The sequence below is a fragment of the Anomalospiza imberbis genome, unplaced genomic scaffold, assembly GCF_031753505.1.
Source record: "Anomalospiza imberbis isolate Cuckoo-Finch-1a 21T00152 unplaced genomic scaffold, ASM3175350v1 scaffold_72, whole genome shotgun sequence".
Lineage (NCBI taxonomy): Eukaryota > Metazoa > Chordata > Aves > Passeriformes > Viduidae > Anomalospiza > Anomalospiza imberbis.
The window spans coordinates 148,585-160,375 of record NW_027100335.1 but is presented as its reverse complement, the minus strand read 5'-3'; positions in this window follow the sequence as shown (position 1 = coordinate 160,375).

Below are 11,791 nucleotides of genomic sequence, written 5' to 3'. Positions count from 1 at the left end.
CTGTACCTGGCTCAGCTCACTGCTGCAGGCAGCACCACTGAGTGCCTGTACGGGGAATGTGCACCTCGAGTCTGCCTGGAGCCAGGCTCCTTGGGGAAACAGCACTGAGAGCAGATCAATAACAAATGACATCACCCAAGCACGTTGTGCTTTGTGGGAAATGATGGAATCCGTGGGGAAGATGACATCAGTATCTTTCTTTCCATTTCCTTGAAAAGAACCCAGCACAGTGTTGTGGCAACACTTGCTTATCAACGACCAAGACAAAAAATTAAATCCAGCAAAGTTTCCCATGCTGACCTTGTGAAATTCTCTATGCAACTTCCTCAAGGTCATTTTCTTTCAATTTCCCAATTAAATTTAAAGGATAATGACAGTGCCTAGATACTCCAAAATCAAAAGCTTAGCTACCAAGGCAGTGAATTTAGGTGCATGGAGCGATCCAAACCTTGACCTCAATGCTCCAAATTGCATCCCATCAAGCAGTATGGGAACAAGGAAGGACTGGCAGGCTTTCTCAGGGGAAAACAAACCAGTGGCTACATGCAGTGACAAGAGACTGCAAGCTTGACCTGAGGGCATACCACCTCCAGTTGAGAGCTCTGAACACAAGAGATCCCCTGTCCCGAGAATATGCTGCAAAAATGAATTACCAAGTTGAAAGTCTTACAGATATTGAGCAAAATGTGAAAGGCAACCATACCTCCAAGTGGGTTATACAATTGGACATTCTGCGAACTTCCATTGTGCAATGCCTCACCGGCATTTGGCTAAAAGGAAAAAGATATTTTCTGTAAAAACTTCAGCCTACTCTCCATCACTGCTGATTAACTAGGCCCTTCACTTTAAACAAGAGCTGTATTTGCCAAGGCTTGCTGTCACATCACTAAAAAGGGCTGCTTTGACACAGTTCTCCCTCTGCAAGCAGCCGGCTACAAAACTGCCCTGAGAGAGCAGCCTCAGTGGCATCCCTGGGAACCCCTTCCATCAGAGAACTTCCCACTTCCACTGGCACCTCCTCCGTGTCATCCCTGTGAGTCGTTTCCACCGGGGCAGCTGCCTCAAAGGGGCCCTTGGAGCACCAGTGGGGCCCCAGCCCTGCCCGACAGGTCCCGCGGGCTCAGCAGCACCTGACACCAACACCACGGCCAAGCCCCCACCCGCTGGCAACCCGCAGAGCCCGACAGCTGCCCCTCACCTGTTGGTCCTGGGACCCCTGGGTCACCCTGACGGGCATCGCAGTGCTGTTGGGGGCCCTGCGGGACGCCGTGCGGGTTGGGGCCCTGCGGAACGCTCTGGATCGTGCCCAGGCCCACAGCTCCGCCATCCCGCTCTGCCTCGGGTGCTCTGGCTCCCACACAGCCACTGATCCTGCTGAAAAATCTGCAAAATGCAAAATATTTGTTAGGAAAATGTGTTCTTCGATGTTTCTCCTTTGTGGCTTTCAAGGCTCATCAACAAGGAGGGAGATTATTCCCATGAAACAAGAAGTAGCAAACAAGCTCTAAGTGATGGCCAGGCCTTTGAAAGGCAGGTTGCTTCTGGGCTGAATGGCCTTGTGGAGGTGCAGGGCTTGACAGGCTTCAGTTTCCTCAGACACAGGGGAGGTTAGCAAGGCTTGGGAAGAAGGATGTACCACTGATGGTGGACACAAAGAATGGAGAATTTATGGGCACAAGGACATTTGACAGAATCCCCAAGGAAAGGAACAAACTGATAAAGCCAATGCAGAAACTGTGCTGAATCACCTCCTGCGAGGTAAAAGGCCATTCCAGCAGGGGCAGACCACAGCTATCCACTCAAGAAGCCTCTCACTAAGAAGAAGGGAAAGTCTGAGCATGCAGACTATTGAGCATGAGAAGTGAGAGGATCATTACCCAACAGCAGACAGAATACTAATTATGAAGAGAACTAGGGAACTTGCAGTCAGTGAACACTAATTCCTTTCTTTGCCAAAATGTAGAAATACAAAGACACTCTGGTTCTTTGTGTGCCGGCTTTGTGAATTTGTCCCTGAGCCCCCCCCGTTTCTGCACAGAACTGTAAATAATTACCACCACTCAGTGTGTGGATCGGCCTCTTGAACAGCGTGTGCTAGAACCAACCAAGCTGGAACAACACTCGCTATCGCTCTGACACCTCCGCTCTCGACGCAGCCGCCGAAGGGTCTGACCGGTCCTGCTGTGTGCTGGTGACAATGGCCACGTGTCCTTGGAAACGGGGAGTTCCATGTTCCAGGCTGGGCGGGATGTCACTGAGGAGCGGGACGCGACACAGTCGGGGCACAGGGAATTCACAATGGGCACACGTGGGGAATGCCCTGCCTTGTCCCATGACTGACTCCGCTCATTTCCAAGTGCAGAAAGGGGTGCTCTGGCCACACCAGTTGCTGCAGTAGCTTTGCAGACCAGGGCTAATGAAGTGTTTCTGCACACAAGTGCTGCACTTGGCCCTCTCTGAGGCAAAGGAGCAGCTTAACGCCCCTAACCAGGGCAGCAAGGTGCAGCCCCCTCCTCCCCCAGCACTGGGTGATCCTGTCGTGGGCCAGTCAGTCTGTGAGGCTTCCAGCACATACACGGTCACTCGAATATTATCTCTTTGACAAAACCCCCCAGCCTTTCCTCATCCCAGTCTCCTAAAAGGAAACAAGCCAGCAGCAAGCCCAGGCCCCCATGTGCTGTGCAGGAGGAGCTGACGTGGAAAGGCCCACGCTGGCCCTGAGCACAATTACAGGCTGATAATTGTGCTGACTGCAGCTGGCTGTTGGAGTTACTGACACATGTGGATAAACATTTTATACTCAGTTTATGATGGTTTCATTGTCATTTCCCCCCTACCCAAGATTATTCCTGATTTAAGTCAGCTGGCACCAAAAATAAGTGTTGTCCAGTCATTACAGGGAGAGGGAATAAGAGCATGCAGTTGAGAATGTGTTGAATATTACCATCCAAAGCACATTTTCAATGACATCTTGTATTTGTTTTCAAGACCATGTCTATACCTACCCATGTCTGATTTCCTGGCTGTCCCACTCACAAGGACAGTGCAGTTTGGGGAGAGAAAGGGAGGAAGCAATTAGTCAAACACCAGAGCCCACAGCTGTGTCCCTTTTTGGGAATGACTGGATGGTGTTGATTATGGATCCCCAGTTAGGAACTATTGGAAAAGCATGTGTATGAATCATTAAAGGAATCCATGGAGGTGTTACACTGGACTCCAGAATGTCCAACAGCCTTTCTATATCTTTTAAAGGTTATTGGTGACAACCCCTGCTCTGCAGTTACCAGATTTGACTGACCCCTTTGCACTGCTCACACGTGAGTGCCTTTGCCTTGCACAGTAACTCCATATTTAGCTCCAAGCATGAAGGAATGAAGGAAGTAACCCTGTGGCATTTTGAGCCTATTTCTCAAAAAATATCTAAACAATGTACTAGAGGGATGGCCAATGCACCTCAGAGCAGGAGCCACCATGGTCCTGATTGAGAGAATGTACTTGAAAATAAATGGGGAAAAAAAGTGACAGTTTATGTGCCACACATGGTTTGTCTGGTGTAGAGCAAAAAGGAGGTCACTGGTTATCCCTGAGCAGAATCTGAAAGTAACAGGTGGTGCTCCTGGAACAAAAGACCTTGAGACCCAGGCCCCTCAAAAACTTTCTTTGTCCTTGCTGCCTAGAGTGTGCCTGGAGTGACATGTGGGTCACCTTCCTGCCAGTTCAGTATGTGCAGGGGCAGAGGGGGGAATGTCAATAAGTGATCGGTTGTCCTGAAGTCCCTTTTGCCGGGGCAGATGCCATGGGGGTCTCTCAGCCAGAGAAAGAGCCAGGACCCGCAGGGCAGATCCTGTGTCCTGGATCCGGCCAGGACAGGGGTAATTTTTGCAGCAGCCAGGAGGAGCACGGCCAGGACCTTGGGGTAACTGGCTATCACCTGCCACGTGGCAGGGGGAAATGGAAGGGGTTTGTTCTTTTCTTTCTTTCCTTTCTTTTCCTTTTCTTTTTTTAAACAAAGTCTTTTCCCATTCTTTCTATTAGAAACCATTAACATTTTGTAATAGCCTTTCCTTGCAACCATAACCATTCCAGTATTCTGCATTTCCTTGCTTTTTAAAAGTTACTTTCTCCAAGCAGAATCTTTGCAAGCTCACTTTGAACCCAAAACTGGTGGTACACCTCCTGCTCCAGCTCCTGTTCCTGCTCCTGAGGGTAAGTCTGCTTTTCAAGCAATTGCAGTCACTGGGATGTGGGTCCCCAGCCAGCGTCTCCCTTCATGCTGCACGGCTTCTGTAGGCAAACAATACTTAAATATAAACATCAGGCGTAGGAATGTGCCCCCGGTTGACGGAGTAAACAAGTTACCCTTTGTCTCCTTAAAAAGGAAAAAAGCCCAGAAGGTTCTCTCCTCAGTTTGGTTAAAAGACACCTCATAGGACCTTGGGGACTTCACCTCAAACTTAAGGATAGCTAATTGGACAGGAGCCAAAAAGTCCCACCTAAGCAATTCCCTAGAAAAAGAAGAGAACAAAAGAGGTCATCGCTTTTGTGAAGTGTTTTAGCAGGAGCAAGAACCTCTTGCCCTGGCTCGGGTTTTCTCGGTAAAGAGCTTTTTTATTTTGCCTTTTATTGAAACTTTTTGTTTCCAACACTGTCACAGGAGCCATCCTGCTTCTTTATGCCACCTGAGGTAGCTGAGCTACCAAGGGTATAATGCTTATCTCTGAGAGCTTAGGAGACCTGGCTTGAAGAGAAAAAGCATTAATAAGGGAACATTAAAAGTAGTGCTAAGAGAAATGTTTTCTGAGACTTTTTTCAGAAGAGAAAGGGGATGGTGAAAGCTAGCACAGGGCTTAAAATTACTACAGTAATGTTTGGTTTTTTTTTTTCTATTTGTACCTATTTCCTTGGATATATTTGGTTTTATTTTGGGTTTGGTACCTTGGTTGGTTGAATTCTTTTTGTTTTGGGGACTGATGGTGGTGGATGGGTGCATGTTTGGTTTATGGTTGTTTTTTGTTTTTTTTTTTTTTATTTTACTATTTCATATATCTTTCTTTGTTAGTTTTTTTTTTAACCAAAGATTTTTCCTTCCTTTATGTCATAAACCAATATTTGTAACAGCCTTTCCTTGCAACTACAACCATTTCAGTGTTGTGCAGTTCCTTGTTTCTTCAAATGAAAACATTTTTTAGATTGAAAATTACTTTCTCAGGATAGAATCATTTTGGGTCGAACTGGACACCAAGTAGCCAGAGCACCTCCTGCACATGCTCATGACAGTGATGGTAAGTCTCCTTTTCAAGCAATTGTGGTCCCTTGGATGTGGTTCCAAGACAGCATCTCCCTCCATGCTGCACGGCTTCTGTAGGCAAATACAGCAGTACTTACATGTCAACATAATGGAGCAATACAGAAGCAAACAGAAGCATTCTGAGCCATTTTTCAGAAGAGAAAGGGGATGGTGAAAGCTAACACAGGGATTTAAACACAGTGATTTCTATGCAACAGGGTTGATAAAGGACAGACCCAAATTTGTAGAGAGCGCGGGACTCCAGGATGGTTTGGATGGATGAGAGATCTCTGAAGTCAGGTCTTAGAAGATGTGGTTTATTAAAAGGGGGGAAAGGTCCTGCTTGGAGTTGCCAGGCGCAACTCGTGGCAGGCCCAGGGAGAGAGGGAGAGGGAGAGAGAGGGAGCGAGGGTTCCAGGTGAGGGTCCCAGGGGAAGGTCCAAGAGAGCGTCCGGTCCCTCGGGCACACCTTATCAGGGGGCTTCAAGGTGGGCTGGAACAGGACTTGGGCCAATGGGGTCCCAGATACCTGATACTTCAGGGGAGGGTCACAGGTGTGGGATGAACCAGACATTGTGGGTGAGACAGAGCATTCCATTTGACCTTTGGACCTATCTGCAGGTGAAGGGCATTGTTTAATCTGAAGGGGGGATTGCTTTCAACCTGGCTATACTATTGCTTTCTAGTTATTCAGTAGTCAAGGTTTGTTATTTCAAATCTAGTTCTCATCTCAATGGCTGTATTTTCCAAATCTTTTGCCAGGCAATCATATTTATAAGGTTTTCCTATTTCATCTTCCCCAGCACAAATTAACAAGAGGGATATTTGTTAGCGCTACCATTACTCATCACACACTTAGGGCAACCCGTACCATCAAGCCCAAAGGTAATATGGCTCCGTGTTAAATATTCCTGATGGGATTACACATCCTTGCGTGAAGATGGAATTAGGATTTAAAGCCAGTATTGATGCATATACAAGCATTGTGCAAGAACATTGCAGATTCCAAATGGAAACTAAATATCACCTATACAGCATAAACACTGCAATAACATGAGTACACTTCTCCCATCAGGTTCACAGGCAGCTTAACCAATTCTGTGCTTGCAAATAATCTCTTCTGGCATCTTTTGGGGCCCTGAACCAGCAAAGTCACACCTAAAGACTGTGGGACCATGAAAATTCCTCCAGATACAAACCAGTCTCCAGGTGACACAAGTGACTACGGCAGCCTCCAATAATGTAGCAGGACCCAGGTTTGCTGTGTTCTCTTTGTCATCGTGGGTTTGTAATTCAGACTCACAGAGGGGCTTGAGTTGGAAGGGACCTTGAAGACCCTCTAGATCCAGCCCCGTCTGCCACGGGCAGGGACGCCTTCCACTGGAGCAGGTGACTCAGAGCCCCTCCAAGCTGTGGCAAATACCCAAGGACCCCTTCTTCTCTGTTTTGCAAGGTCAGCTTTCCATGCTCACATTCACAGATGGCTCCAGTCTCACACAGAGCATTGCTGGCTGGTCACTCTTATCTCCACAGCCCAGTAGAGATCCTATTTTGGATGGCTCTCACTGCTCCCAAGGCCCCAGGGAGCAGCCACTGCCTCTCCTCTGTCACCAGAGGACACAAGGAAAAACGTTGCACTCAGCTTTGGTCACAATGAAGAGACTAATTTAGGAGGGAGCAGTTTGAAACACAACTCCTTCAGAGATTAAAGCTCCCTTTATCAAATGAACACACACCAACCTGTCCCAAAGGGAAAGCAGGCAGGAAAGAGAAGCTCCTCTCCCACAACAGCAAACTGTGCTTCCTTCTGTTCCAGTTGGAGGATGGAGGCCATGGGCTGTTCCTCAGTTTGGGAAGGAACCCTGGGAATTGGCCTGATCTGGGAGGGCAGCAAAGGGAAGTCCCCCAGAGAGAAGGCAAAGATTCTCTAGAATCAATAGATTATGGCAATATTTCTGCAGGAAAAAAAAATTGAAGCATTTGAAAAATTCCCAGATGGGAATTTGTGCCCCAATTTGACAGCCCCTAAGTCTCTGTGGTGTGTCAGGAAGCTCAGGAATGAACCTGCAAGGCTTGGATAAACATCGTTGGTGTCCATCCCCCAGAGCACAAGCAGCTCCCCAGCAAGACTTCAAGACTAAAGGACAAAGCTTCCCCCTCCAGCTCTCCACAGCAGCTCTAGGGAGTCTCTTTTCTTCTCCGTGAGAACAAATGCCCAAACCAGGACAGAGTAGTGAGACGCAAAGGACTAACACTGTAATAAACCTGCACACTGCAACCACAAAAGCTTTCAGAGGCTTTGAAGGACTCAGATTTTCCTGACTTGCAGCTGAGTAATTTCATAACTGAAAAAAAGTTTGGGGGAAGAAGACATTCAGGGTTCTGTTCTAGCCTCTGCTATGGTTCAATGACAAAAATGTGGTCATGTACATTAATGATTTGTGCTTTGCAAGAAAACATAATTCCAGGAATGAAGGAATAATATTTCTACATAACATGTAACAGCAGTCTTATATTTTTCCAGTAGGATGGCTCACAGGAGAGGTCTGCACACACAAGAGCAGGCTCTGATGTGATATTAACTCTCCTTTCTCTGTTCAGGGTCCATGGGGGGAACAGCCAGCATGCGGTGTGGAACACAGCCAACCTGGGCAACTGCCACCGAAAAAAATACATCTGCACCGATGAGGGGCAAAATGAGGTGACAATCCATCAGCACCAGGACCTCCCCCTGCCACAGGGGAAGAGAGAGACTCCACCATCCTTAACCACCAACGGGAAAGCAGAGTCCCTCAACACTGTGAGGACCTCAGTGCTGCAAGAGCTGACAGAGCTGGAGAAGCAGATGGAAATCATCAAGCAGGAGCTGCAACTCGCCATGGACAGGAAATCAGAGCTGGAAGAGTATGCACGGACAAACAGAACTGCAGAGCCCTAGGCCAGCATACCTGTGCCCTTCCCCTTTTCTCCCTTTCTCCCCTTCCTCTGTAAAATTTGCAACACGCTTTTGTAATGCCAGAAAGGGGTGCAAAAATAAACCAGGCAATAAGCTCTTCAGGAGAGCAGAATTGCAGCAGCCCACAGCCACTGCCACCCTCCTGAGCTCTCCTCCTTTCACAGCAAGTTTCTTATTCTCCTGGAAAACACCAGCCATTCCCAAGGGACTGGAGAGACAAGGAGCATCCCAATGAGAGTTCCTCGTTTCTTCACCTGACAGTACAGTGAGATTCTGCTTTTTTAGCCCTTTCTGTGCATTAATTTAAAAAAAAAGAAAAAAGATACCAAAAAAAGGTTTAAACCCTTGCCAATGCCAAGGGACATTGGCAGAATGTCCCTCTGTTGGTACATTTTTGTTGTGTTCTGTGTGGGTCTAGTCTCTGTTCATGGGAAGGCTCCTCACGGATGCCTCTTTACAGCAGGTGCTGTTCTGTGTTGGCAGTCCCTTCCCTCCTGGCACAGGCTCACCAGACAAATTCCTGGTGGCAAACCCAGCACACACCATTCCTCAGCTCTGTCAGCACAAATGGAGGAGTGGCTGCTCTGAGGCTGTGGTGAAGGAACTCACCCAGCTTAAAATAACTTAGCAAAAATCAAACTACCACTTCTGTCTGCCTGTAAGCCTAGGCTGGGCTTCCACTCCCTCCCAGAGAGAAGCCGTGCAAACACTGCACTGACAGGTGAAGGGATGGTTTCACAGTGGCATAGGACAGGGATGAGAAGGGAGAGGGGGCACTATTAGAAATCAGTGTTTACCTCAAAAAGTGAAATATTTGCCAGTGTGAAACTACTCCTTTAATATTCTCTGTCTTAAGATGACAATAAGGTCCTTTCTCACAGGTGAGGTGACTAAAGGGGCTCTGGACCATGATTTATTCAGATACCAAGGTCCCATCAAAACCAAAAGGAGTCACCAAAACCACCCCCTGGGTGAAGAATGAGAATTGTGATTTCAGCAGCAATGTACTGAATGGGTGAGGAGGGGAAGGAAGTGTAAGCTGTTCAGCATCTGAATAAACACTGCATCAACCCAACTGACTGTGTTTTTAAAATATGTTTTCTACCAATTTTTAAAAACCATTTCCCAACACATCCTGTATTACAGAGAAAAAGAAAGTTTGCAACGCTGTCTCTTAACCCTGATCTCCCAGATAAGTCACCAAAGTAATTTTTCCCCTCCCTGTATCTCCTGCCACCTGCAGAAATGTTGCCTGGGGTGTTCTTGTTAGGTGTAGTTCAAAGGCTGCAGGCGGATTGAGGAAGACTTTCTACCTACTTGCATCTCTAACCTTTGAAAAGCCCTTGTGTATGAAAAGCTCTGCATCAGCACTAAAAGCTGATCACAGTGAGACCCAGACGAATTAGCCTCAAGAGCTGCTGTGTGTTCCCTGCTCAGGGCTTGTTCTCTGATTTTGTGTGTCTGCTCCTTCCAGTGCAGGAACACGGGGAAGAGAAATTAGGATGTAAAACCAAGAAGTGGGATCCACGGGCCTGCACCTTGGTAGGTATAATAGATCTGGGATGTCCCCACATTCCTGACAAACTTGATGGGCAAGGCACTGAGGTTACTTTGGTTGCCTTTCCTTCCCCTGCCTCCCCCTTTCAGATAATCAGTTCTCTAGAAAGAGCTTTTTCTTTGTGTCGCATCTGGTACCTCACAACCTCCAACATGACTTGTTTAGAACACAGGAATATTGCTCTTTTCATCAAAACACTAGGAAAGAAGTATTTCAGGACAATTTTGTAAGTATTTTTGTCAAGGCCTTTATGTCCTTATCTCTACACAGGAGCCCAGAAACATATTATTAAAAAAATGTAAAATGTCAATCATATCTTAAACAAAAATGTTTTGCTTCAAGGCTCCAAACACCAAATCTTTCAACAAATCAGACTTCATCTAAAAGCAAAAATATAAATGGAAAACTGTCAACCACCTAATAACTACTATTAAGCAAGTATTATTTCTGGTGGCTGTCTGAGGAGCTTCTCCCATGTCAAATGCAAAATACGGATTGCTCTGAATTAGTGCATCACCAACTGTGCCTTTTCCCAAACGACTCAACTTACTGCTGCCCAACAAAGACATGCTATTTTCTCGTTCAGCCACTGCTCCAGCCTGATCCCCTGGGGACAAGAGATTGCTGTGGGTTTCTGTGGGAAGGGGAGTGGCACAGGCACATCAGTGCCTGCAGACTGTGGCAGAGGGGAGTATCTGCTGTGACAGCAGGTGCACAGGAGACTGGAGATGAGGTTTCTTCTTTCTTGTCTAAGACAGTGAATTTAGAGAATGTTTTCATAAAGAATACTGTCACCGCTTTACTCTTTTTACCCCAATACTTACTAGTCCTGATAAATGTTAATTATTTCCATACATTCTGTTTCTTGGTGGTTTAATTAAAAGCACAGAGACACTCAGTTCTTTCAGAAATGAGCTTGAAATAAGCTGTTACTTTAGAACAAACCCAAAATTTTCATTGTTTCTAAGTGTTAAAATTATGTCCACCGACAGAAACTCAGTCACTTCCAAAATGAGCTTGAAATAAGCTTTTGTTTTAAAACAAAACCAAGACTTTTTTCTTGCTAAGGGAGAACAGGAGTTTCCCAAACTCCTCCGTGGAACTAATACAAACTGTTTGAAGTATCCATTTCCTGCCAGGAGCAGAGGGATGCCAACCTGGGCAGAGTTCACACAAAGCTCATTTCAGTAGAAAGGTGATACAAGAGTGACTGGGGACAGACAGAGGGGCTTTGCAGCTCTGCTGGGGCTGCAAAGTTCAGGCTGCTGTTCACAGCTGTAAAAGGAACTCCTGCTGCTGTAGCCAAGGTGTTTGAAGATGCAGACAGTTTATTCATAAGCCAGGTCCTGGTGCGATGAAGAAGCATCTGTACCCCAAAATCTACCAGCAGCATTACCACATCATTCCTTAGCCAACTTGCTGCCAGAACCTGTAACCCTGGGAGCAATTTCCAGGGAAAGGGGAGCGGGTTCTACTCTCATTCCTTCTAACAGCTCTTACACCATGGCAGGAACTCTCAGCAGCCCAGGTTCCCCTTGGAAAGGAAGGATGCAGTGCTCCTTCTCACTTTTCAGGATCCCTCATCATTTACAAGGCTTTACTCATATATTCTGAATGTTTTCCCCAAGATAATGAATAGTGTAAGAGCCTGTGATGAACTCCTTTTACTTTGTATCTGGTATTCCCTGCAGGGAGGGGATGGAGGAAGGCAGGAGATTCCATGCTTCAGGGAAGGGACACCCATGAGACAAACCTCTGAGAGGTGCACCTTCCAGGCAAATTAAGTTTACTTAAACACTACATCCCAGGAAGAAATGTCACAAATCAACAAGTTCCTGTTTTGATTTTAGGAACAGGCTTCAAACGCTCCAAGCACAGGGAGCACCGAGACTCTAAGCCACACCACATCCCTGCCAAAATTCCCAGCAGCCATGACAAAATGGCTGCAGAAATAATCCAGCATCCTGGCCCTCCTGTTGTGTCAGGAATA